General features: G+C 42.2%; 1 protein-coding gene across 10 annotated transcripts in view; it reads right to left on the minus strand.

Moving 5' to 3' along the window:
* Positions 1 to 22,358, minus strand: part of NLGN1 (neuroligin 1) — a 483,239-nt gene that overhangs the window by 302,221 nt on the left and 158,660 nt on the right. For 7 of the 10 annotated variants that reach the window (XM_086843337.1, XM_086843336.1, XM_086843335.1 and 4 more), the window contains exon 1: positions 4,649 to 5,203. The gene's annotated coding sequence lies outside the window, so the exon portion shown is untranslated. Of the gene's footprint in view, positions 1 to 4,648; positions 5,204 to 15,897; positions 16,093 to 22,358 lie in introns of those variants that run through there. The other 3 variants (XM_086843333.1, XM_086843330.1, XM_086843334.1) reach the window with 2 other exon arrangements.

Genomic DNA, 22,358 nt, shown 5'->3' on the forward strand with positions numbered 1-22,358 from the left:
AAAATTTCCCAAAAGCTTAGAATATAACACCATTAAATGTCTACAAAGATTTACTCTTTCCATCCGACTTCATGTGTAGCTCCTATTATTCAGCTCCTTGTCCTCTTTTCATTTTCTACCCCTGTCTGTGAGAAAGAGACTTATTTCAGCTCTAGCACCCAGCCTCAGTCCCCCTGTGGTCACGTCCTGGTCACGCTGACCACGACTCCAGTGACCAGAAGGTTCCCTGACCCATCAGAGGTGTCTCATGGTGACTGTTCCAGGGCCCAGATTCTCCACAGAAATAAACCATTGTTGTGAAACCAGCTGAAGAAACAAAAGCCTCATCCCACAATGCCTGTTTTGCAGAGGCTTGAGGATGTCAAAATACTCAATCTGTAAGGTTTCTCCTGACTAAATTGTCGTTTTCTCCTCATGAATATTTCTAACACCGTGTGCCTACATAACACTTTACTGCTTTCAAGTACTGTTTTGGAAACTGGGGGACAGGGTTGGGAAGGCAAAAGTTAAGGAACAACTTTTAGTTCAGATATTGAGCTTGAAAGCTTCAGACAAAATGTAATTAAATAAAAGTATGAAATACAACATAAATGTATTCCCCTCATTAAATTCCCAGAACCAGTTCAGAAGTGAGCTAATGGCTTCTCTAGGCAGGATGTGATTGAAGAGACTTAGAAAACATCTTTTTAAATTGCCATTTAAGTTCTCTGCTTCGTTAAAGGAATATGACTTACTTGAAATGCAATAGTTGTAAAGTGTCCTTGACCACTTTTATGATTTTACAGTCATGTGTTGCTAATTTCCAAGCATTACATTCTCCCTTAATATGGTGCAAAAGACCCAACCAAGCATCAGCAGAAGGTAACAGGCTACCCAAAGGCAACACTAAAACTGATTATGCAGAAAATATTATGAGGACAAAACAGAAGAATTCAACAAATGGGGTAAAGAGAACTCAAACTGCTTTTCTTTTAATGGCCTCATGTCTTATTTGACCACAGCAGTGGAAAAACCATGTTACCCTGCTGTGTGCAGCCCAGATCCTTACATGGCTTGGTAACCATGAGGATATTTACAGTACAGACTCTGTGCCCCCTGGTTTCCCACAGCAGCTGGTCCCTCACACCACCTTTTGTTTTCTAGAGAGAAGTGCCATGGTGGAGTGGGTGCTCAGCAAAATTAACGTGGGACTAAGCAGCCAACCAGTCACTTTTTATCCCTGGAGAGCACACAAAACATCATTAATGAGCAATTAATAGTTATGGCAACTAATTCTGTTGGAAAACACGTGGGGTCTTCAGAGGCAGGTGGAAATGTGCAGCTGAGTCACCAAGTAGCCAAAATTATTTCCCCCTGTAATTCTGCTAATTCAATAGTTATCCTGGGGGATGTAATGTCATCATTTGTTATTAAAATCACAGGATATGCTCTCAATATGTAACACATGATGAAGCTCTTCCATTATGTTTTTTGTTTTGTTGTTTGGGGTTTTTTTTGCATCCCCTGAGTCCCTCTCTCCCCCTTCCACACAAACTCTTGTGCAACACCTGGTTATAAGGGCAGGCATCCCCCTCTGAGTGCTTGTGTTCCCTCACAATGCAGAGCTCAGAACCAGGGCTTCAGAAATGGAGATATGCCTCTAGAAAAGCCTTTCTTCATCAGTCAGGAGCTATTTTTTATCATTATCTATTATTTTATCACCTGTTATACTTACCATGGAGGGATATCTGGGACTAATCGCAAACTATATCATTTACTGGATCAGATTGATAACTGCCCATCCTTTATTAAAAGAAATCCCCAGAGGCTTCTACTGGACCTCTAGCAAAATGTTGTATTTTCATTATTTTCTTTCAAAGAACGTCTGTCTCCTTTTGCCCTTCTTTTCTCACTATTTAATTTTTAAATAATTTCTTTTTCATGTGATTAAAAACCCATAATAAATATGACATCAAAGAAATAATTCAGAGCTAGTCAAGAATGTGCAATGCAGCTCTACAATTCTATTAAAAAGGAACGTATATTTGCTTTTAATAAAGAAAGGCAAGCCAATCCATTATGAACTGAGACCACATCTAAGCCTCTGCTTTCTTCCCTTTTCCCCAGACTCCATTTGAACAATTAGAGTGGTTTAAGCTGGTGTGTATGCCAGTGGATATTAAAAATGTAAACTGATAAAAAAAACAACTGCCACCATTACCATGTTCAAATTCCTCCATTCACTTGCAAATCAATTTATCTGCCTACAGCCCTGTCCCAATCTTTAAATAACCCTCCTCAGCAGACTGCTCCACCTCCAGCCAAATAATCCAGAGAAAACCCACTTTGTTAAAGATGTTTAAGTATCAACAGCTAGGATATTATCTTCTTACCCTGCTCTAGGAGAAGGGGTAAGATAACCAAAGCAGCATCAGGACAGCAGCTCTTCTCCTCGCTCCTACACCCACTGCCTTACACAGCCTCAACCACTCTCATGGCTTTCGTTGCTACTTCAGTTAATCACAAAAACAGAGGTGTTCAGCCAAATCCTGCTTCCCAGCACACTTAGCATGATTATCCCCAGCCTCATTTTTCTTCCCACAGCCTGCATATGATTCGCAGGAAACGTACAGGATAAATGGGATCTCTTTGTGGGTATCTGAGGATCTCCTGATCATTTACTGCAAAACTGCTTTTGCAACATCACTGCAATCTGTAGCCACAGTCTAAGAAAAACGGTGTCATTTATCAAAAAGTAACTAAGAAGCAGTCTTCCTTAACCCTGCACCAGTAATGGGGGGGAGGGGAAAGAAAAAATAAATAATCCTTCCCAAGCACTATTCCCAAACATGGCTACTTAGCTCCCGATCTGCAAATCTAATTTCAAAGATGCTGAAGTGGTCTGCGTGTTACAGCTGTGGAGCCCACACAAGTCTCAGTGCAGTCAATGGGAATCAGGATCTTTGAAAATCAGGGCCCTGAATAATGGGCTCTATTTTTAAATGCTCATTTATACCATGCACGGGTCTTTCTCTTGTCAGGTGCCGGTAATAAAGTACGTGCAATTTCATAAGTATCCTTTCCTTCAGCTAAGCCAGCCCAGAAAAGTAGGGGAAAATGTCCCAAAGCTCCCAGTACTTCTCTTTCAGCAATAACAATAGTCTGTGGATGCACCAAAAACGCTGCTACTGTAAAAAACAAATAAACAAAAATACCAGCCTAGGTCTTAAGGGAGCATGAAAAGGTTATTGTGAGCATTGCCAAAAATGCACAGTTTCGGATCTGAATTACCTCTGAATTTACCAGCACAGTCTGGTCCCACTAAGGCTCTGGATAAATGCAAATATTGCCACAGTGGATGGCAGTGCTGGCAAAAAATAATTCCTAAAACAATTTCTCACACTTACGCTGAGAAAAAGAAAAATCTGCTTCATTTCAAATTCACAGAACATCTAAACGTGCTAAAAACATTCACTTTGATATTTATAGCTTCTATAACACATATTTCCATTTTATACTAGTGGATTTTAATGCCATAGTTGTTAGAGCTAAAACAAACTGGCCTTCCAGAAAGCAAACCCAGTGTCAAACTAGCACGATATTCCTTCGAAAGGTCAGCAAATTTACAGAAGGAAAGGGCCAGCCCGATGGTGTCACCTGCACCAGCAAGAACGTAACACTATAATCAAGCTCAGGTTTGTTTTATTTAAACAGTTATTTGAATGTAATTGCTCTGAAACCCTATGCATCGTTAAAATGATTCCAGATAACATCCCTTCTCCCGATTCCAAGGTAACTTTCTGCCTTTAATTATAAGTCAATTAATATTAAGTAATTTGACTGATTAATTTTAATTAAACCTGTTGAAAATTGATTTTCCTTTAGCAAGCAGAGATGATGCTCTAGTTGCGATCATCAGGAAAGGAGGATGGGGGGGGGGGCAGGGTTTGGTGGGGGGGGAAGCAGGAGAAGCAGCACTCGGCACCCAGGCGAGAAAGAAGATGTCTGAAGAAATATAAAAAAAGGCCCGGCAGAAGGGCAGGGAGCGGGGGCCGCGGGAGGCACCGGGGGCCGCGGGAGGCACCGGGGGCTGCGGGAGGCACCGGGGGCCGCGGGAGGCACCGGGGGCCGCGGGAGGCACCGGGGGCTGCGGGAGGCACCGGGGGCTGCGGGAGGCACCGGGGGCTGCGGAGCTCCCGCTCCGAGGCGGGCGGCGGCCCCGGGGCGGCGGGGGAGGAAAAGTTCTCCGGGTGCGGGGGGTGTGTGCGTGAGCGTGAAGGTGCGTGTGGAAATGTCCCCCGAACACCCCCGCGGTCGCCGCCGCCTGTGCCGCGCATCCCCGCGGGCGGGCACCGCTCGGGCTCGCAGCCGCCGCAGCCCCGCACGGAGCCCCGACACGCACACACGGCCGGGGAAGCGGCCCTGCCCAGCGCCCCCGGGCTCAGCCCCGCAGCCGCCCTGCCCTGCCCTGCCCTGCCCTGCCCTGCCCTGCCCTGCCCTGCCCTGCCCTGCCCTGCCCTGCCCGGGGCCCGGCCCCGCTCCATCCCGCCTGTGCCTCGCTCCTCCATCCCGGCCGCCCTGCTGCATCCCGGCCCGGCCGCCCCCTCCCTCCTCTCTCTCCATCCCGGCGCGGGCTCGCCCCGCTCGCCGGGAGCATCAAAGTATTTACCAGTTCACGGCCGCTTTCCCGCAATCGCAGCTGGAGCTGTAAATCCGCTGGATTCGCCTCCTCCGGCTCTCCCAGCCGCTGGGAGCGGGAGGGCTCCCGATAGCGCTCCGGACACTTCCCAATTATACCGATTTTTATATATTTTTCTCCCCTTTCCTGGGATCGGGGCGCGGGGAGGGGGGGCTGGAAATCCCCATCCGGAATCCAGCCTCATCCGTGCCGAGCCACCTCCATGTAAATCCGACCATCAGGCAGGCAATGGAAATGATCAAACGCTACTTCTCTCCGTCTGCAGGCAGATAATCCCACTAATCCAATAGATCTCCCCCGATCCGAAAGTGCCCTCCAGACGAATCCCTCTGGCTCGGTGTCCGGCGGGCGATCGCGGAGCCGCGGCGGAGCCCGGAGGGATGCGGGAGGGGCGCGGAGGGGTGCGGAGGGGTGGTTAATCTTTTTTGGCTCCTTGGATGCACGGCTCGCTCGAACCGCCGAGATCCCTGCTTTTTCCCCCTATTACACGTTTCCACTCCAAATTGCTGCTGGATGAAAAATGGTACAAAGATACCCCCAGCGGCGGCGCGGCGAACAGCGCGGGCAGCCCCGGCCCCGCACCGCCCCGCACCGCCCCGGGCGGAGCGGCCCCCGGGGGAGCCTCCCGGAGCCCCGGGGGCTGGGGGGTCCCTCCGGCAGCGGCACCCAGCGCACGCACCCCCGCCAGCACCGGCACACGGAGGGATGGATGGATGGATGGATGGATGGATGGATGCCGGAGCGGGATGGAGATGCTGCACACACCTGCGTGCAGGTGGGCTGCAGCCTCTTGCTTAATTATACCCCAATTATGTAACTTATGGATAGTTTATGCAGAGAGATGTGATTTATACTCAAATGTTTCACACGGGTGTAATTTAGGATGAATCCACGGCCTTACTTACTTGGATCATCACTGTCTGCACGCAAGATATAAGCGGCTCTTTGTTTCCCCTTGCTGTTTCTTGAAATCTTTTATTTAATTTTCATTGCTTCCTTTCTATTTCTAATTGAGAAAGAAAAAAACCAAAAACAGCATTCTCTGACTCCAGCCCTCATGCTTTCTAGGATCACAGCAGAGAATGAAAGTTGACAGCTCAGGGGATGTGGGGAGAAAGGAAGGCCAGGTCAGGAGGGAAAGGAAAATAGTCCTTTGAATGCTGATAGGTCTGTTCATTTTTTAGGAACAGCCACAATCACACATTAAAACAATCTGAGTTAAGCCTCTTGCAGCGAGCTCATTAATATCTCCTCTATTTTAGGAGAGACTCCCCTTCACATTTTGTTTAAGATCTGTATTTTGCTCCGCTAACATCCACCTCAGTTTAAAATACTGACGCTAACCAAGCACAGCAAACCCACTCATGTTTCCAAGCCTACAGCCCCAGGCAAGGTCTGGAGGTGCCCGATAATTTGATCAGCTCTTACACCCTCACCTGAGAGCACATCCCAGTGGAGGGAAGGTCAGTCCCAGCCACGCTGGGCTATTTATGACTCTGAGTCCCACTGAGGCTCTGCATCTAAATGCCCATGGCAGGATTGACGGGACACAGCAGCAGTTTGTCCTGTGACATTCCCATGTGCTGGAATAATCATGTCCTGGGCACGTTTTTCACCTGTCTCAGTAACTATTATAATCCATGGTTAATTAGGAAAGCCCAGAATCCTTTCAGTTTCAACACTTCAAATTCAACACTTCCTCTGTCGCCAAAAGCGTGCAGCTCTCAGGTACAGAAGGGAAAGGCTCTGCTGACAGGGCAATCCCAAGAATGTTGTTATGTTGGTCTCAAGGGAATACTACATGGGGAAAAAAAAAGTTTCAAAGCTAGAAAGAAAATTTGTATATGAAAATCAATCACTTGCCACCAGCCACAGATCAACCAACAGCCTAAAAACCATCACCAAAGAGGCAATAGCAGGTGAGATATTCTGCCATTCCTCATCTGCACAAAACCCTGGAGTAACTTTATCTTTGGGTTGTTCTTTTTATACTGAAAAGCAAGAAATAAAGGTGAAATAAAATAAGAGCACTCTCCTTGTCACCAGATAAGCTACTGGAATTCAAGTGTGCAAAGTTTTATTCTCCCTCCAAGGAGGACGTATCTATGTTCCCCAGGTTCCCTGAGCCACCATGTGAACATCTCCTTGGAGTGCCCTATCATTTAACCAGATTACCCTCTACTAACTGTGGGGGGAAATCTCCCCATTTGTCTCTTTACCATGCCTTCTGTGGGTGGCAGGAGCTGACAATTTACACCCAACTTGCAACAATCCCACTTTTGGCCACCAAGTCTCCATCTGGTCCTAACCCATCTTCACTCCTGCAGAAATGGCACCAAACTGTTGAGCAGGTTAAGTTGTCCCTCAAGTCCCTCTCACAGCAGTGATGTGTGATATCAGCTCATTCACACATCACTTTTGCTCTGGCCTGTCCCCAAGATTGGGGTCCCTTTCTAAAACTTTTCCACTGCCTTTCAACTCTGCTTCAAACATTTCTCCCTGTTTCTTCCCTCCAGGGGCCTCAATGGCTCTTGTCACATCCAAAATACTGCTGGGGAAAGAGGAATACTGACTTGTGGAAGGCAACAAGATTTGTCTCCATCTCCAGAAAATTGTACAGGTCCAGGAAAGGATATTTGGCTGGGAAAACAAAGTACAGAGCTAAGCTCTCTGTACAGAGGTGTGATAGCAACAGCTGAGCCTACATAGGTGGTAATAATAGATTAAATTCTAATTCAGTAAAATAATATATGACATTCCTGCATTACCAGTGGCTGATGCTGGTTCAGTTTACAACCAGGACATCCTTGCCTGTAAGAACTAAGTGATTTGCACACTCATATATTTTCATATACATATATATATATATATATATTTATAAGGTTGGAACTACATGATCCTTAAGGTGTTTTCCAACCCAAACCATTCTATGATATACACACCTTTATGCCTACATATAAATGTCTAAAGAGTGTTTAGATTCATTTTAAGAAGTGGAGAAGTGCCTGTAATTGATTATAACTTTGTTAAATATGTTTTAATACCCTGCATGTCAAAAAAAATTACATTTTTATTGCAATCTAGGGAATGCAAAACTGGTTTAAAGACTGGCATTATTTAATATTTAGTTCAGCTGAGTCTTAATAGGGTTGTGTTATCTGCATTTATTAAAAGAATGAAAAGAGAGATGAACTGAAAATCCATTGAAATTTCAAAGGCCAGCATCCTGCAATATTATAAAATTCTCCTCTGTTCCATTTTCTCTGTTTCAAGAACATAAATCCCTTCCTATAACCCTCATGTAAGCAACTAACTTCCAAAAAGAGCAAAACATACAATCAAAAGCTGAAAAGGAAAAAGCTCCCAACTAGCAATCCAAGCTAAAATGTACATGGAGATACATAAAGTATGCACCCAAAGCTTTGAAGGTAGGCAAGTTTTTTGATGCAACACAAGTTTCATGAGCTATTGAAATATGTAGCTAAGATAGTCAAGATTTTCTTGCAAATACAGATTTTATCAGACTGTGTTTCTCAAAAGAAAATTAACCTTTCTAATGGATAGAACAGGTGGAACTGTTTACATACACAAAATACTAAATATTACTTAATTTATTTGTCTCAAGATAGCTCATTAAGCTGTGTCTTGCAATAACTTTGTTATATATTTTCTTTGATTTCATGAAATTTAAGATTGCTCATCTCTGTGCATTTAAATTCTTTAGATAGCCCCCATTGCCAGATCTTTAATGAAATTATAATGCCTGCCTATGAGCGGCTGTAGTTAGCTGTAACTGCTGAGTTATTGCCATTCATTTGGTTTAACCTTGCCAAGAAGAGCCACTTAAAGAGGCCATCCCTCTTCACAGAGCATCTTCACAAAGGCACGGGGCCCTGACAGTCCTTCAGGCTCTCCAAGCACAGTTATCATTTGCTTTCTTCAGTATTGTTCTTTTGTACTAAAACAAATACATTTAAAAAAACCCACAATTCTTTGTCGTATGGCAAAGAACTCACTTGAGCCTAGTTGGAGTCTCACATATCAAGAGTCAAGAAAATTAGCAGCACTAGTCTGAGGGTTCTGACTTTAATTTCTTCTTGCCTGCAGAAGTCCCCAGTTCTCCTGTCCCCTACGGCCTCACCACCACCTCTGCTGCCCTTCAGTGCTCAGGGACACTGATTTCCTTCCTCACACCCACCATGGGAGCCGTGCATTTTGTCATCTGATGGGATTTGTATTCTGACATCATGCAGGTTGTCCTCGGTGACATTCACATTTTATCATTAGCACCTTGTACTGGGATGTTTAATTGCCTATGTTGTATCTCTGCACTGTAGATTTATTTTGCATTTTCATTTAATTAACAGCCATGACCAGTGGTCTGATGGATGGCAAAGCATTCTGTGAAGTAGAATCCTACTGGATTAAAAGCTTTGCTGGAAGGTTTCAAACACCCATTCAGCCTGAAGTTCTCAACAGCAATTTTCTATAAAGTACCAGGTTTCCAAAACACAGTGCTCGAGGCCATGGGAAGAGGAAGCAAACATGACCCAAGGATGACACAAACCCTGTTCCTACAGACTCACCCCTCTCCAAGTGCTGACTGGATGCTCAGATGAGCACAATCCACCCGTGGCTATTCTGAGATTTGGGATTTCAGGTTCTTTTGGGCGCTGTTAAAAGACGGGATATTGATAAAAGAAGCCACTGCCAGTGTTCTTACTGGAACTTAATCAGTAGATTACAACACATTATAACACTGTGCTTGCCAGGGAACTCTGAATTAATTATAAAATCCATTTCCTTGTTTATGTGGCTGCAAATACATTTAGTCCAGAGGAGTTTTATGACTTTGTTCTTTCCCAAAATTTCAGTTATTATTTGAAGCCATCATCCAGCTGTACCTTGGTTTTCAGTGACCCAGTGGAGAAAGCTGTGGAGCTAGACTTTGTTTTTTAAATTACAGAAAGCATTTAGACAAAGAGTTTTCTGTTCATACTGTGTGAAAACCAACCAATTTCTAGTTTTTCTAATTAAATTAGTTCAAATCTAACACTGAGTACATACTGTATTCCACTTCCAGCGTGCTGAGTTTGAAAGCACACGGGGACATTCCCTGAAGGAGCTGCTGCTCTGAGTCACTGTTACATGCAGTTTATATTCATTTAGACCCAGCAAGCAAATGACAGAGAACTATGGGCCAACTTCATCTCTCATGTGATGAAATGGAAGTTAGAGGAACCTCATCAGAGACTTTTCCTTCCTAATACTTAAGCTTGACACAAAAAAAAAAAAAAAGAACATGTGAGCTGGATTGCTAGCATTTGCAAGTATAAACAGGAAACTCTTTTCCACATGCTTGTGCTGTAGCATACCTTTTCCTTTTTCACCAGTCACTTTGCATAGGCAAGGAAAGCTGGAACTTCTGTGAATTAAGACTTGCCGGAACCTTGACACTCTCTGTACTGACAGAGCATTTTAGGCCCTTATTTAAATCAGTCAGTAATAAGATGACTGTGAAATACATCATGATTTTACTACCAGCTTCTCTTGGCATCTGTTTGCCTCCAGTTACGATTGCGCCGATAACTTGGTGACCGATATAATTAGCCTGGCTGTCATTATGGCTACTGGCCAAAAGAGCCAAAGATGTTTCTTAAATTTTCTTTTCAGATGCACCAAATAACATGATCCATTAATTAAAACCCAGGCAGTCACAGTTAATTCCTGACAACTGAAAAAGATGCAATTTGAAAACACTCCTAAAAAGCAGTAAATCACTTCCAGTCTGCTTTGTGTGAGCTGCATTTGAAAGAGGCTGGGCTGGGGTTTGGGTGCTGGGCTGGGAGTAGGGGCAGAGCCCTGCTCTGCTTTGCCAGTGGCTGGGTGGAGACCTTGAGCAAACTCTTTCATCTCTCCTGCCTTTAACTCTGTCTAATCCATCTTGATTTTTTGATCAGCAGGGCAGAGACAATCTTCCCACACCAAGGAGAAGGGGGCAGGCACGTGGGGATTCCCAAGCTGGGGAGGAGAGGGAGGTCAAGAGGCAGCCTCTGCCAGCCCCAGGTGCTTGCCTGCAGGTGCAGCAGCAGGTCTGTGCTCCTGCAGGGAATTGAGAGACCTCTGGAAGAGCTCAGGCACTCCAGAGGGTTGTGTGGGACTGATTGGTTTTGTGGAAGGGTCAGTATGGGGAGTGCTTATGGAATTCTGCCAAAATAAGGAATAGGAAATAATGAACTGACAGAAAAACACTTTGTAAAGGACACATTCTTGTATTTTGCATCAGTGGTGATGGGAAGTCCAGGAGATAATATCAATATGAAAATACCATTGTACAAGCATTGTAGCACATTCACCTGCTTATCTTGGCAAGTCTTAAAGCTTGTCATGTCTGGGAATCCAACTCACTGCACAATGACAAACGACACAAAATTGACATGTACAGGCAAGATCACACAGGCAAAGCAGGGAGAGCAGAAATTGCCAAAGATCTCCAAAGCAAAGACACCTGAAGAGCTCCTGAACTGAAGGATCCAGAGAAGCATCTTCTCTAACTGGCAATGAGAGGGGCAATAATCCTTCTGAAAATACAACTACTTTTAAGAAAGTAAACTGAAGGAAGATAAAATCACTTGTGATTCCTGAAAATCTGACTGTAGTGTGAGTGAGCTGTTCTCTATAGCCCAATAACACTATTCCTGTAAAATCTAGCAGTCCAGATGATTTAATAGCAGATTAACAACAACAAAATTCCTCATTGTAGTTGTGTAATGGGTTCATGTTAGATTATGAGGCTTTGTGTCTCTTGCTGGGCACAGACATGAGATAGCACCAGATCTACATGGTGAGGAACCCTGGAAAACTGGACACACCAACAGCACCCCTGCTCTGTGCAAAACATCTGCAGATCCCTCTGCCTGCTATGACAGGAACAACACAACCTCAGGGAACTGAGCTGGCATCCATATAGGCAGACAAGAAAGAAAAAGTATAGGACAAAAAAAAAAAGAGGAAAAGAGAAAGAAACAGCATTAGAGAAACTGCAGCAGCCTAGAAGCCTATTATTTAATTGATGTCATAACCCAGGGGAGTGTATGATCCTCTCTACATGGTCATGTCACAGAGTGCTCTCTACATGGACTTTGAAACTGCAGCTGATTTCTATAACAAGATCAGCTACAACCATCTGAAAGTTAAACCTATACAAATACTTTGTAATACTTATCTGTGGCTGAAGTGAATCCCACACCCAGAAAGACATGACTTTGAATTTTAATTTTCAGATTTCTACGTCTTGATTGCAGAATACTGCTTTTTCTCCCCCCACATCTGGCATTTGCAGAACTTAATGAACAATGTCTCTAGCATTCAGAATTAGCACAATACAGCTTTTTCTCCTTCTGTGTGCCAAACTTTGGCATTCCCTTGCTGTAGAAAGTGAGCACAGTGGCTCTCGAAAACTAGTTTCTTAGGCAAGATGAAAGAATTCATTAGTTTTCTATTTCTCAAGCCTTTCACTTCCTTTGCTATTCCAGACAACCAGAGCACCCAAATTTCCTATTTCAACTAATAACAACGCTATAAAATTTTTGCTGGCAAATGTTATTGCTCCAGCTGACAAATTTATTCTGATAGCTGAGAAAAAAAATAATAATAAAAAATCCTCCAGTCGCCTCTGAGGTCTGTGCATCAGCCAGTAGAGGGTGCAGGAATTGTGGCTGCATTCCCCACACACCTGAGCCGGCCACTGCTGCTGCTCCAGCTTCTTCCTAAGGTGGGCAAATATAATATAGCACCTAACGTTGTGTTACGGGTCACTCCAATATTAAATAATGTGTACAAATTGAAAGGCGTCTGTTTTTCTCAGCTTTTCATTTTGTCTGTTCACAGCTGTTCTCAGTGTTTACAGTGATGCTGGACTTGTGCTGCACACAGGAAATTCAGACTGCAAGAGAGGCTTGCAAGCTCACGTTGCAAACCTAAGAGATATCTGGATGATATTTTCATAGTCACAGGATTAAAAAGAAAAGGGTCCTTTCCTATTAACAAAAGAGTTTATTTCTATTATTCAGCCTTCAAGCAAACAAACTTCCACTTGAAATTAACCAAAAGTGTTTCTCACACTGGGAATATTGGCTTGGAAAGGTGATGTGAGGTAGAGAGGGGTTAAGAGGTGTGCAGAGGGGATGTTGCAGCAGCCCTTGTTAAAGGGGAAATTATCACAAGGCAGCGTTTCCCCTTCCACATGTGGGCTGCTCACTCCTGGGTGATGGAGCTACTGATGGGCAGCCACCACTCCACAGCACTTTTCAGACCACCTTTATCCATATTTTGCAATAGGGATGGCACAGATGTGAGTCACACCTGTAGGAGCCCATTAACACACCTGCAGCATTTCACATCTGCAATTCCACTGGCAATGCCTGCTCCACCCAACTCTCCTGCAGTCTGCCACGGCCAAAATAAAACACTGGGATTTAGAGGGGATTTAGGCCATGGGAACCTAAGCCCAGTGTTTCAATCAGCCTAAAACTCTGTTAGAGTCAGCTCAGCACCAGCAGAATAAATGAAAATACAACATTGAACTTGGCAACTCTGAATCATAGAGGTGAGCAACTACCAAGAAATGATCGCAGTGTAATAATCACAAGATACAGAGCATGAAAAGGTTTGTGACAGGTGAAAATGAACACATTTACACCACATGGAGATAAAATTTGAGTCAAAAATGAAGGCTATATTTTTCTTTCTGAGCAAGAATTTGTTGATCTAAAGACCAAAACAAAAATTCTTGTCTCTTCAGCGTGTACTAAATAACTGACAACATCTTTCAGCATTGTCTGAGGTTTGATTGCAGGTTACCTTTCAAAGATTAGAAAAGATAAATCACCTTGCATTAGCAAACCTATCTGACAAAATGACATCTCAGAGTGGCTTGATAAAATATGATGGTAGATTTTGCAGGTCAATAATCTCTGCCTGGTATGAGCAGAGTCGGTGTTGTCCACTCCTTTCCTACAGAGCTATCAGCGGTGGAAACAACCAGCAACATCTCAAATGAAATGTCTCAAATCTCAGCACAGACCCTGCAGCCATCCAGTTCATCAAAGTAAGAAACAAGCTGAGGAGAGCTCATGTTCAATGATGCTCTGAGGGGAAATGACTGCCTGGCATCGGCACTGGAAGTAGGATGTGGCTGACTGATGATTTCAGATTGGTTTTTTTGAAAATACTGGGTAAATTGAGTAATTTGAACCAATCATGGAATATATTGTGCAACACAACATTCTTCTACCCTGCAGTCTCACTTCTGGGAAATCTGAAGTGGTGGGGAGTACATTTATCAAGAAAATAATGACCCCAAACAGACTCCTTGAAGCCTAAGGTGGTTTTTTTATAAGAGGACTCAAGGGAACTAATTAGGAGGAAATAGCTCCTCAATGTCCTGAGTGAACTCCCACTGAGAAAATAAACAATTTACTGATTCATGCAACTCCAGACATCCAAAGATAGTCATCTTTATGACATGTTTTCTTGCAAATATAGAACATAGAATGGCATGCAGAGGCAGTGTTTGATAATGAAAGGTGTCTATTCAGGGATAGACACCATCATTATTTGAATTTTTATCTCTGAATTTGCAATTAAGATGTACCAAAGAGGTGTATATACTGTATATAATTCAAAAATTAAGCTAAAAAGTTGAAAAGTTGAAGTTACTTTCTACCTATTTTTACAGCCATTAACCAATTTCCTTCTATGTTCCATTCATTCTTTGGAAAACAGGATGTGCAGGAGTTTTGGGTGTGGACAAACTGTCAAGGAGCAAAAGTTTTAGAACCAGCTTTGAAAACACTCAGTTTGCAAATATGGAATCTTTTGGGCCTCGTCCCCAGAAGAGAAGACCAAGCATTTTGATCAAGAAAGGAATAAAGTCCTGAGAATGGAAAACAGCAGCAGTTCATGTATTCCAAAGGTACAGACACCCAGAAATAACGTGGAGTGTCAGAGGGAGGGCTGGCAAGAGCCAAGGACAGCACATTAATATTTAGACTGAGCATCAGCAGAAATGTCCTGTCAGTGTGATGTGTGGAATTATCCTAAGGGAAGTAACTGAAGCTTGCTGCTGACAACCATCACTTTTCAGCATTTCAGGCTGGCAGCTCTGTTTCTACACCAAACATTCTCATCAGTCCTTTCATTTTATGGTAAACAAAAGGAAAATGTATATAGTTGATACCATCAGCAATGGACCTATATGAAATGAGTTTGTTTTGTGAGAAGCTGAAATGGAAAGAAATGAAGAAGTGAGAGATGGGGCCCCCAAAATAAAAAGGATGCGGTTTTTTTATGGCTCCACAACATAAATGGACCTGTTGGGGTGAGGCCAGAGGAAAACACAAAGATTTGGAGCCCCTCTGCTCTGGAGCCAGGCTGGGAGAGCTGGGAGTGTTCACCTGGAGAATCTCTGAGGAGACCTTAAAGCTGTTTCCAGTGCCTAAAGGATTTAGGAAAGAGGTGAAGAGGGACTTTTAACAAGGGGGAATGTCCTTAAGCTGACAGAGAGCAGGCTTATATTAGAGATGAGGAAGAAATTCTTTACTGGGAGGGTGGTGAGGCCCTGGAAGATGTTGCCTAAAGAAGCCCAAGGCCAGGTTGGACAGGGCTTTGAGCAACCTGGTCTAGTGGAAAGTGACCCTGCTCATGACAGGAGAGTAGAACGAGCTGACCTCTAAAATCCCTTCCAAACCAAACCATTCAATGACTCTACGACTCATTTTGAATTTTATTAAAATGCCAGAACCTTGGCAACATCCTGATTATGTTTTCATGACTTATCTTAGGGCCTTATATGAGGAGCTCAGAAACACACCAGAAATTTGGAAGGAGCCTTAAGAAAGCACTGTTGAGCAAAACTAATGTGGCAGGGTGTAAAGCTAAACTGCTTGTTATTTTCATTAGTGGATATCTACAGTTAGAGCCTCGTTCTTTTAGGATTCTGAGGATATTTCTCATGGCTAATGGAGAGAGAAAAAACAGGTTTTGAGGTAGCAATAAAGACTGAGCACACTAGTGTCATACATATTAAGCAATACACACATTCAGTCACACACAGTATCCCTTCTTAATGTTTCAGTTCCCTCGTGCTTTTCACGTGCTCTCTTTAAAAAGGCTTGTCAACACAAATTGTCTTTCAAGTAAAAGAAGCAATTCCTTACTGTAATTTGACAGTGAGCATTTCCTAGAGAAATATGTTAGATTCCAGCTGCTCAGTTCCACTCCATTCCATGCTCATGGCTTTGATTTCTCTTTCTCCTGCTCATGTCCCAGCCCATCCTCACTGCTTATGTCCACACTGGTTAGGCTGCCAGAAGTTGTGGTCAGAGCCTGCTGCATTTCAGACTTTCTGGAGCCTGTGAAAGAAGCATACAAAGATTTTCATACCGGGCATCTCTACCCCTGAAACGCTTCAAGTGCTCTTCTCTCCCTTTCATTTGACTGTGGTTAAATCTGGTGTGAACACCTTCTTCATGGAACCTTCCCAGATCCCCATGGTCTGCACAGTTGTGACTCACAATTTAAACCCCACAGTACTTCTGGTCCTGTGTGCATTTCTGTCAAAAACCATGGTGTAACTCAAATGCAGGTGGATTGCATGGATTACAAATATGGATTTGTTCATTAGCAATGCTCCCCTGCTGTAACTACAGCTAGAGCACCTTAGGGAACAGAGTTGTTATTCATTCTGAGTGTTCAGGGGGGACAGATTTGCAGCTGTGCTGTCTGAACTTTCTGAGAACACAACACTCATTTCACAGGTAGTGGCCAAACCACCAAATAAATGCTGTGAATGCAAGAAGAAAACCTGATGCTCAGAAATCCATAAACTGCCAGTGGACTAAAGAGCAAGGTTTTCACCCTCCCTTTTTCATCCCAGTTTACCCTAAAGCTGCAAGTATCATGTGCAAAGCAAGAAATGATGATTACATCTTAGCTGTGGTTTGACTGTGCTTCCACAAGGTGGAATAGAAGCTTATGATAATTAGTGATTAAACATAACTGTGGGTAAAAGTTCTCACATTTGTTAAGAAAGTATCAATAAAGTTGGGGGAAAAAAACCTGTAAGTTTTTAATGTATTAAAACAACAAAATTATTAAGCAGAACATCAAGAAAAATAAATCTTGTCCACCTGTTCTTGGTTTTATCAGGTGCCAACATGATACCATGATCTAGAAAGGATTATACGTGGTACAGGTGAGTACAAGATATTGCTGCAATCAAACTAACCTGGGCACATTGTTCACCTAAAAATGCATTAATGGACTAAGATAATGCTGTGAAATTATTAAATTATTCACAATTATTAAATAATTGTGAAAACAATTATTTGCTTCGCATCCTCTTTGTGTTTAGGGCCCATGAATAAAATTCTGGGTGAAAACTATTTAAGATCTACGTTTGCTCATCAAATAAATGTTAGAATAAATTTTATCTGGCTTATAAAAGAATTTTGCTAGAAAGAAAATTTAGAGAGTTCATTTTGACTAGATATCACCCAAAAGAAGATTTATGTATTATAAGGTTTATGTCATTGTATATTGGTGAAATGTGATTGCATATAACTTCCAGTTTCACCCTCCTTTCTGGGTTCTCAGAAAAACCCAGCAGTCATTTATCTTTGATTTAATCACAATTTGATGCCTGCTTAATATACACACAAGTAATAATTCAAGACAGCACAAAATGTGCATTTGACAAGCTTCCAAAAGACACCAATGCATTTTAACATTTTTGCATTTCCAGGCATAAATTCACGGGCGGCTCTCACAGGAAATGACTTGAAAAATCCTGTGCACTAATATGTTCTCTACAGAATATTCATTTGCTCAGTGTTTTCAGCAGGATGTTCTTCATGCTTTATTTCCTGTAATGCTTGTAGGATTGTGTTATTCAGAGACCCTGTTATTATTTACCTACACTACACCATCACCACTCAAAACACCCCAAAAATGGGGATTTTCAGGAGTTTTCTTCTGCACAGATTGTAGTGATTATAACAGTCTACAGAAACTCTCTATAAAATATGACTGACAAAACTATACTCTAGAGAGCAGTGGTTAAATAATAATATATATAATGTCATTGTTATATTGATTTATACAGATGTGACATTACCTACGCTTTATGTGAAAGAAAAAAGACAGTTAATAAAAAGGAAAATCTAGTCATATAACTTATTCAATCAAGAAAAAAAAATCTTAAACCAATATTGAACAACACATATACATTATTCTCTATCTCACACCTGCCTTCTGAAACATCCCCAATGCAAGCATTTTATAACTAAAAGAGCAAATCAGCTCCTAGATCAAGCTTTTTACTATTCACAGAATATTTGGTCTGACTTGGCCAGAAAAAAGATTTCTCTAAACAAATCTCTCTAAATAAAACATCTTTTCCCTGAAACCTATCAGCTCATTATTAGTTCTTTAGGAAATTTTGCATCATTAACAGTGAAGGGTAGGTTCAAGATATTCATGAATTTGTTACTGAAGGGGGATTAAAACTTATTTTAGCCTACATTGGAAGTTTTTGACGGTACGTAGATTTATTTAGCAGCTGCATTAAAAAAAAAAAACAACAACAAAACACATTCCTGTACACAGACCAAGCTAGGTTTGTAATAAAAGTCTTGAGTGAAAAAAAAACCCACAAAATCAAGTAAAAGGCACTCTGACCAATCATTATTGCAATCAACATATGTTCTCAAATTGTTTTTTGACTTAAATAAAACTGAGGCTAGAGGACACCTGGAGGCCTCTGGCTCCTAATGAAAGAAACACATCTACTGAGACAAGATCAGATTTCATATATTTGTTTTTCCTGTTGAAAATACAGACTGTGTTTCCAAAGACTCATAACCCAAACTTCTCCCCTTCAGCTCTGTAGTGATGAAATGACCAGACTGAGAATCGGCTCCTGCTCAGATTAAACCCCCATGTCTTCAGTGATTCCTTAACCCATCTACAACACAGCTCTTTAAAGGTGATGCTTGGTTCAAAACGACAGAAAATTAAAATATTAAGTGAAATATAATGTAGAATATAAACCCTTACTCTCATATAGATTAAATATTTGATTGTTCCAATGAAATATTCGTGTAAGGCAAGAAAACAGGATGAAGAGAGAAGAATGGTAAACTCAGAGGAGAAAGTTACAAGCAGGATTTTTTCTGCACTCCTTTTTATGGAAAATGTAAATAATTTAGGACCTGTGTACCAAACTCGCACCTCATTTTCTACTGCAAGTTATTATGTGCACAAGATAATTTCTTATGCTGTATCAATTTTTAAATAGATTAAATTCCGCAGATAATGCAACATACCAAAAATAAGACACCAGCTTCATGAAAACCTTAATGCAATAAAAACAGGCAGATAGAGTGAAACTTAGCAGCTAAATAATACATTAAGATCAAATATGCCAAAAGAAGCAAAGTATGTTTGTTAGGATGTTAGGATGCATTATCTTAATATTGAATGGAGCACAGTGGGCCAAAAGAAAAAGTCCAAGTCATGAGGAGAGGCAAGAGATTCCTTCTCCTGGCAGTTTGAAAGCTACCTGCTAAAAACTCTGAGTGAATCAAGAAGCAGAGAATTTTGCATGTGGGCAGGACAGACACGAAACGACTGTCAGACATCATGACAGAAATCTGAGACATTGCACAGCATCTGAATCCCAGCCCAAGTTCAGGATTCAGGCACAGCCACCCCTCTCTGCAGGGCTTCCCAGGGACAAGGTCAGAAGCATTTGGCAAGTGAGGGTGGCCACTGACTGCATGGGGGGTGGTGGATGGGCCAAGCCCTCCTGTCCCTGACAAACCAGACAGCCAAACCAAGAGAGGAAAAACACTCCCTTTCTCCAAGCTTTAACCCACCTAGGGAGGCAGCATGGGTGGTGATAAAGTCATGAAAGGGCATATAAATACCTCAGGATAGCTTCCACTCAGAGCCCACAGGACTTTATTTTAATAGTTAAACAAGTACAAAAACCAGCTGATATTCTCCTTTTTGAAAGCTTCTGTGCAGCATTGACAGCTGAGATGATTTACAGGAGCCATCAGAAACTTCAGCCTGCTCCTTCAACAGTTCATTTTTATTCAAGAAAACAAAGTAAAATGGGCTGCACATTAGGCTCTCCTGCTGTCTTAAATCATGAAATAATTGTGTTGAAATTCATCGTGACCTTGTGTTGCACTTCTCTAAATATCTCAGAATTATTCTTCTAAAGTAAACCAAATCAAAGCAACCTATGCTCCCAAATAAAAAGAGCCTAATATTGATAACAAGCTTTCTTTTCCACTAACAGCCAGAGCATTACCACTCCCAGGCTGATAATGCCTGTAAATTAAAACATCCAGTGACATTTAAGCAAGTGGAGACGACAGATTCCCATCAAGCCCTCCCTGCAAGGTTAAGAGAAGACCTTCAAGAGAAAAGAAATTTGATTGGTGATACATTTCCCAGGTCGAGAGGGGCTTCATATTGTGTCCTAATGTATTACTTCATTATATCATTTATATGCTCCTGCTCTAGCATCAGTCATCACTAACGACCCAGGCCTTCCTCATCCTTCACACAGCACTCGTCAGAACTGGCTCCTCTCAACATTTTTGTCCCTTTTTGACCAAGGTACTGGTTGCCATCTCTATTCATTACCATCAAAACATGACAGCTACAGAATTAGCTGCAGAAAAGGAAGATTAGATTCCCAAAAGCAGAATTCTGGTCCTTTCAGCAGGGAGCTGAGCAGTGCCACTACCAGATTGCAGAGGTCCTCACCTCTCAGGCTGTGCTGCTGGGTATGAGCAGCTGCTCTGAAGCTCCACCAGTGGAATTGGCTTGCAGCTACCTTTCCCTTTCAATCCAAAATGCAACAAAACTTCTTTTTAGTGCTCTCCATCTGCAAGCCTGTCATTGCTGTACTCTGCAGAAGTCTAAATGCCTTGTGCTGCTCCTGACACAGGTCTCTGTAGGAGAGGGATAGAGGGGCTTAGAGAGGTCTCTGCTTTTTCCTTTCAGCACAGTGTGCCTTTCCAGGAGTGCTTTTCAATATTCCAGGGGATATCCACCATAAAGTTAATAAAACAAACCCTTTTCTGCCTCTTTCAAGCTCTTCCCTGGTACAGGCTAGAGTCTTATCACAAAAAGTCTACCGGAATAGTCCAAAACTGAAAGGACAGCTTAAACCTTCCCTTCAGTCTTGCTGCTCCATCCCAAAGGAGGACACAGCTACTCTTCAGCAGTGTTTGCCAAGTCAAATGTGCTTTGTATTGCCAGTACCCATCCTGTGCTTCAATCCAAAGAGTAATGCCACCATTCCGGAGCAATTGACACAATCCGGAACAGCCGGTCATTATAAATCACAATGTCCTAATGAAGGATAAAAAGAAGAGGAACATTTATGTGGCAGACATATTTCACAGCACATTTACACTGGCATTTTTCAAGAGCTGAAAAGGTACATGGATAGAGGGTGAGAAAGGAGAAATGAAATAAAGAATTATGATATACTCACAGGATGTCTGTTCTGAGCACAGACAAATTTCTGAAAACTTTTTAAAGGTCATGGTTGCTAGAATTTACATTGAAAACTTGTAGTTTTTTCCTTGCTGATCTTAGCATGTCCTTCTCCTTTGTGATTTCATGCCATGCCAAAGATAGTTACTAACTTTCTTAGGCTTGTTGCTACTATTCAGGAAGTATTACATTTATAATGCAATATATTACGGTAATAATTAATAACAATTTACTTCAGTGCTTTCATTAGTGTGATCCCTGACATGAAATGCAGTGCGGAACACAACAAAATAATAATAACACTACTACTAATAGAAATACAAACCAGAGCTGCAACTGTGTTATTCAAGGAAGTGATGCCTACTTTTAGGAGAACTTGCTGGTTTTTAGCAGTATTTAACCAGCGTGAAAGAAAACCTCCTATGAGCACATGAGCTTTGATGTCTGAAGAATTGGTATTGTCATATAATTGTTTTAGTTCATTTCTCCTGTGTAATTCTGAAGGCTTCATTGTCACTAGTATTCCAGAATAAATTGAGATCCTTGATTTTTAATCTGCTTGCTTGGCATTCATTCCTTTAACTACAGGGAACCTCCACATCGGACCTCACGACAACAGAAAAATGCCATACAGCCCTTAATGCCCTTTTTAAGGCTTCACACCTCTTACTTTTCTTCTTTTAATTTTTTTCCTCCACTAGGGATTGCTCACTTACAGCTGGTGAGGGATGCGCAGGTTAATGACAGGACCATAAAATAAAACTCCACTTAAAGTCAGAGTAAGCGTAGCAGCAAGTACCAGGATCTTCTGAAAACCTAAATGAGTCTGCCAAAATGGTTACATATGTAGCAGGAACTGCAAGTAAATCCAAGTCTATGGTCCTAAAGAGTAAGTGTAATCACTATTTTATCTCCATTAAAGTGATACATTAGGACAGAAGGAACACCACTGCGTTCCTTGCTGCACAAACAGATATTTAACAGTGGGAGCATTTTATGCAAACTACCTATTAAGCTACTAAGAAAGCGCCAAAAAAACACAGCAAAGTAATTAAATAATGGACAAGGCCTGAGTTTTATTATAAGGTTTCCAAACCAT

This window comes from Cyanistes caeruleus, chromosome 10 (genome assembly GCF_971803275.1).
Source record: "Cyanistes caeruleus chromosome 10, bCyaCae1.hap1.1, whole genome shotgun sequence".
NCBI classification, from domain to species: domain Eukaryota; kingdom Metazoa; phylum Chordata; class Aves; order Passeriformes; family Paridae; genus Cyanistes; species Cyanistes caeruleus.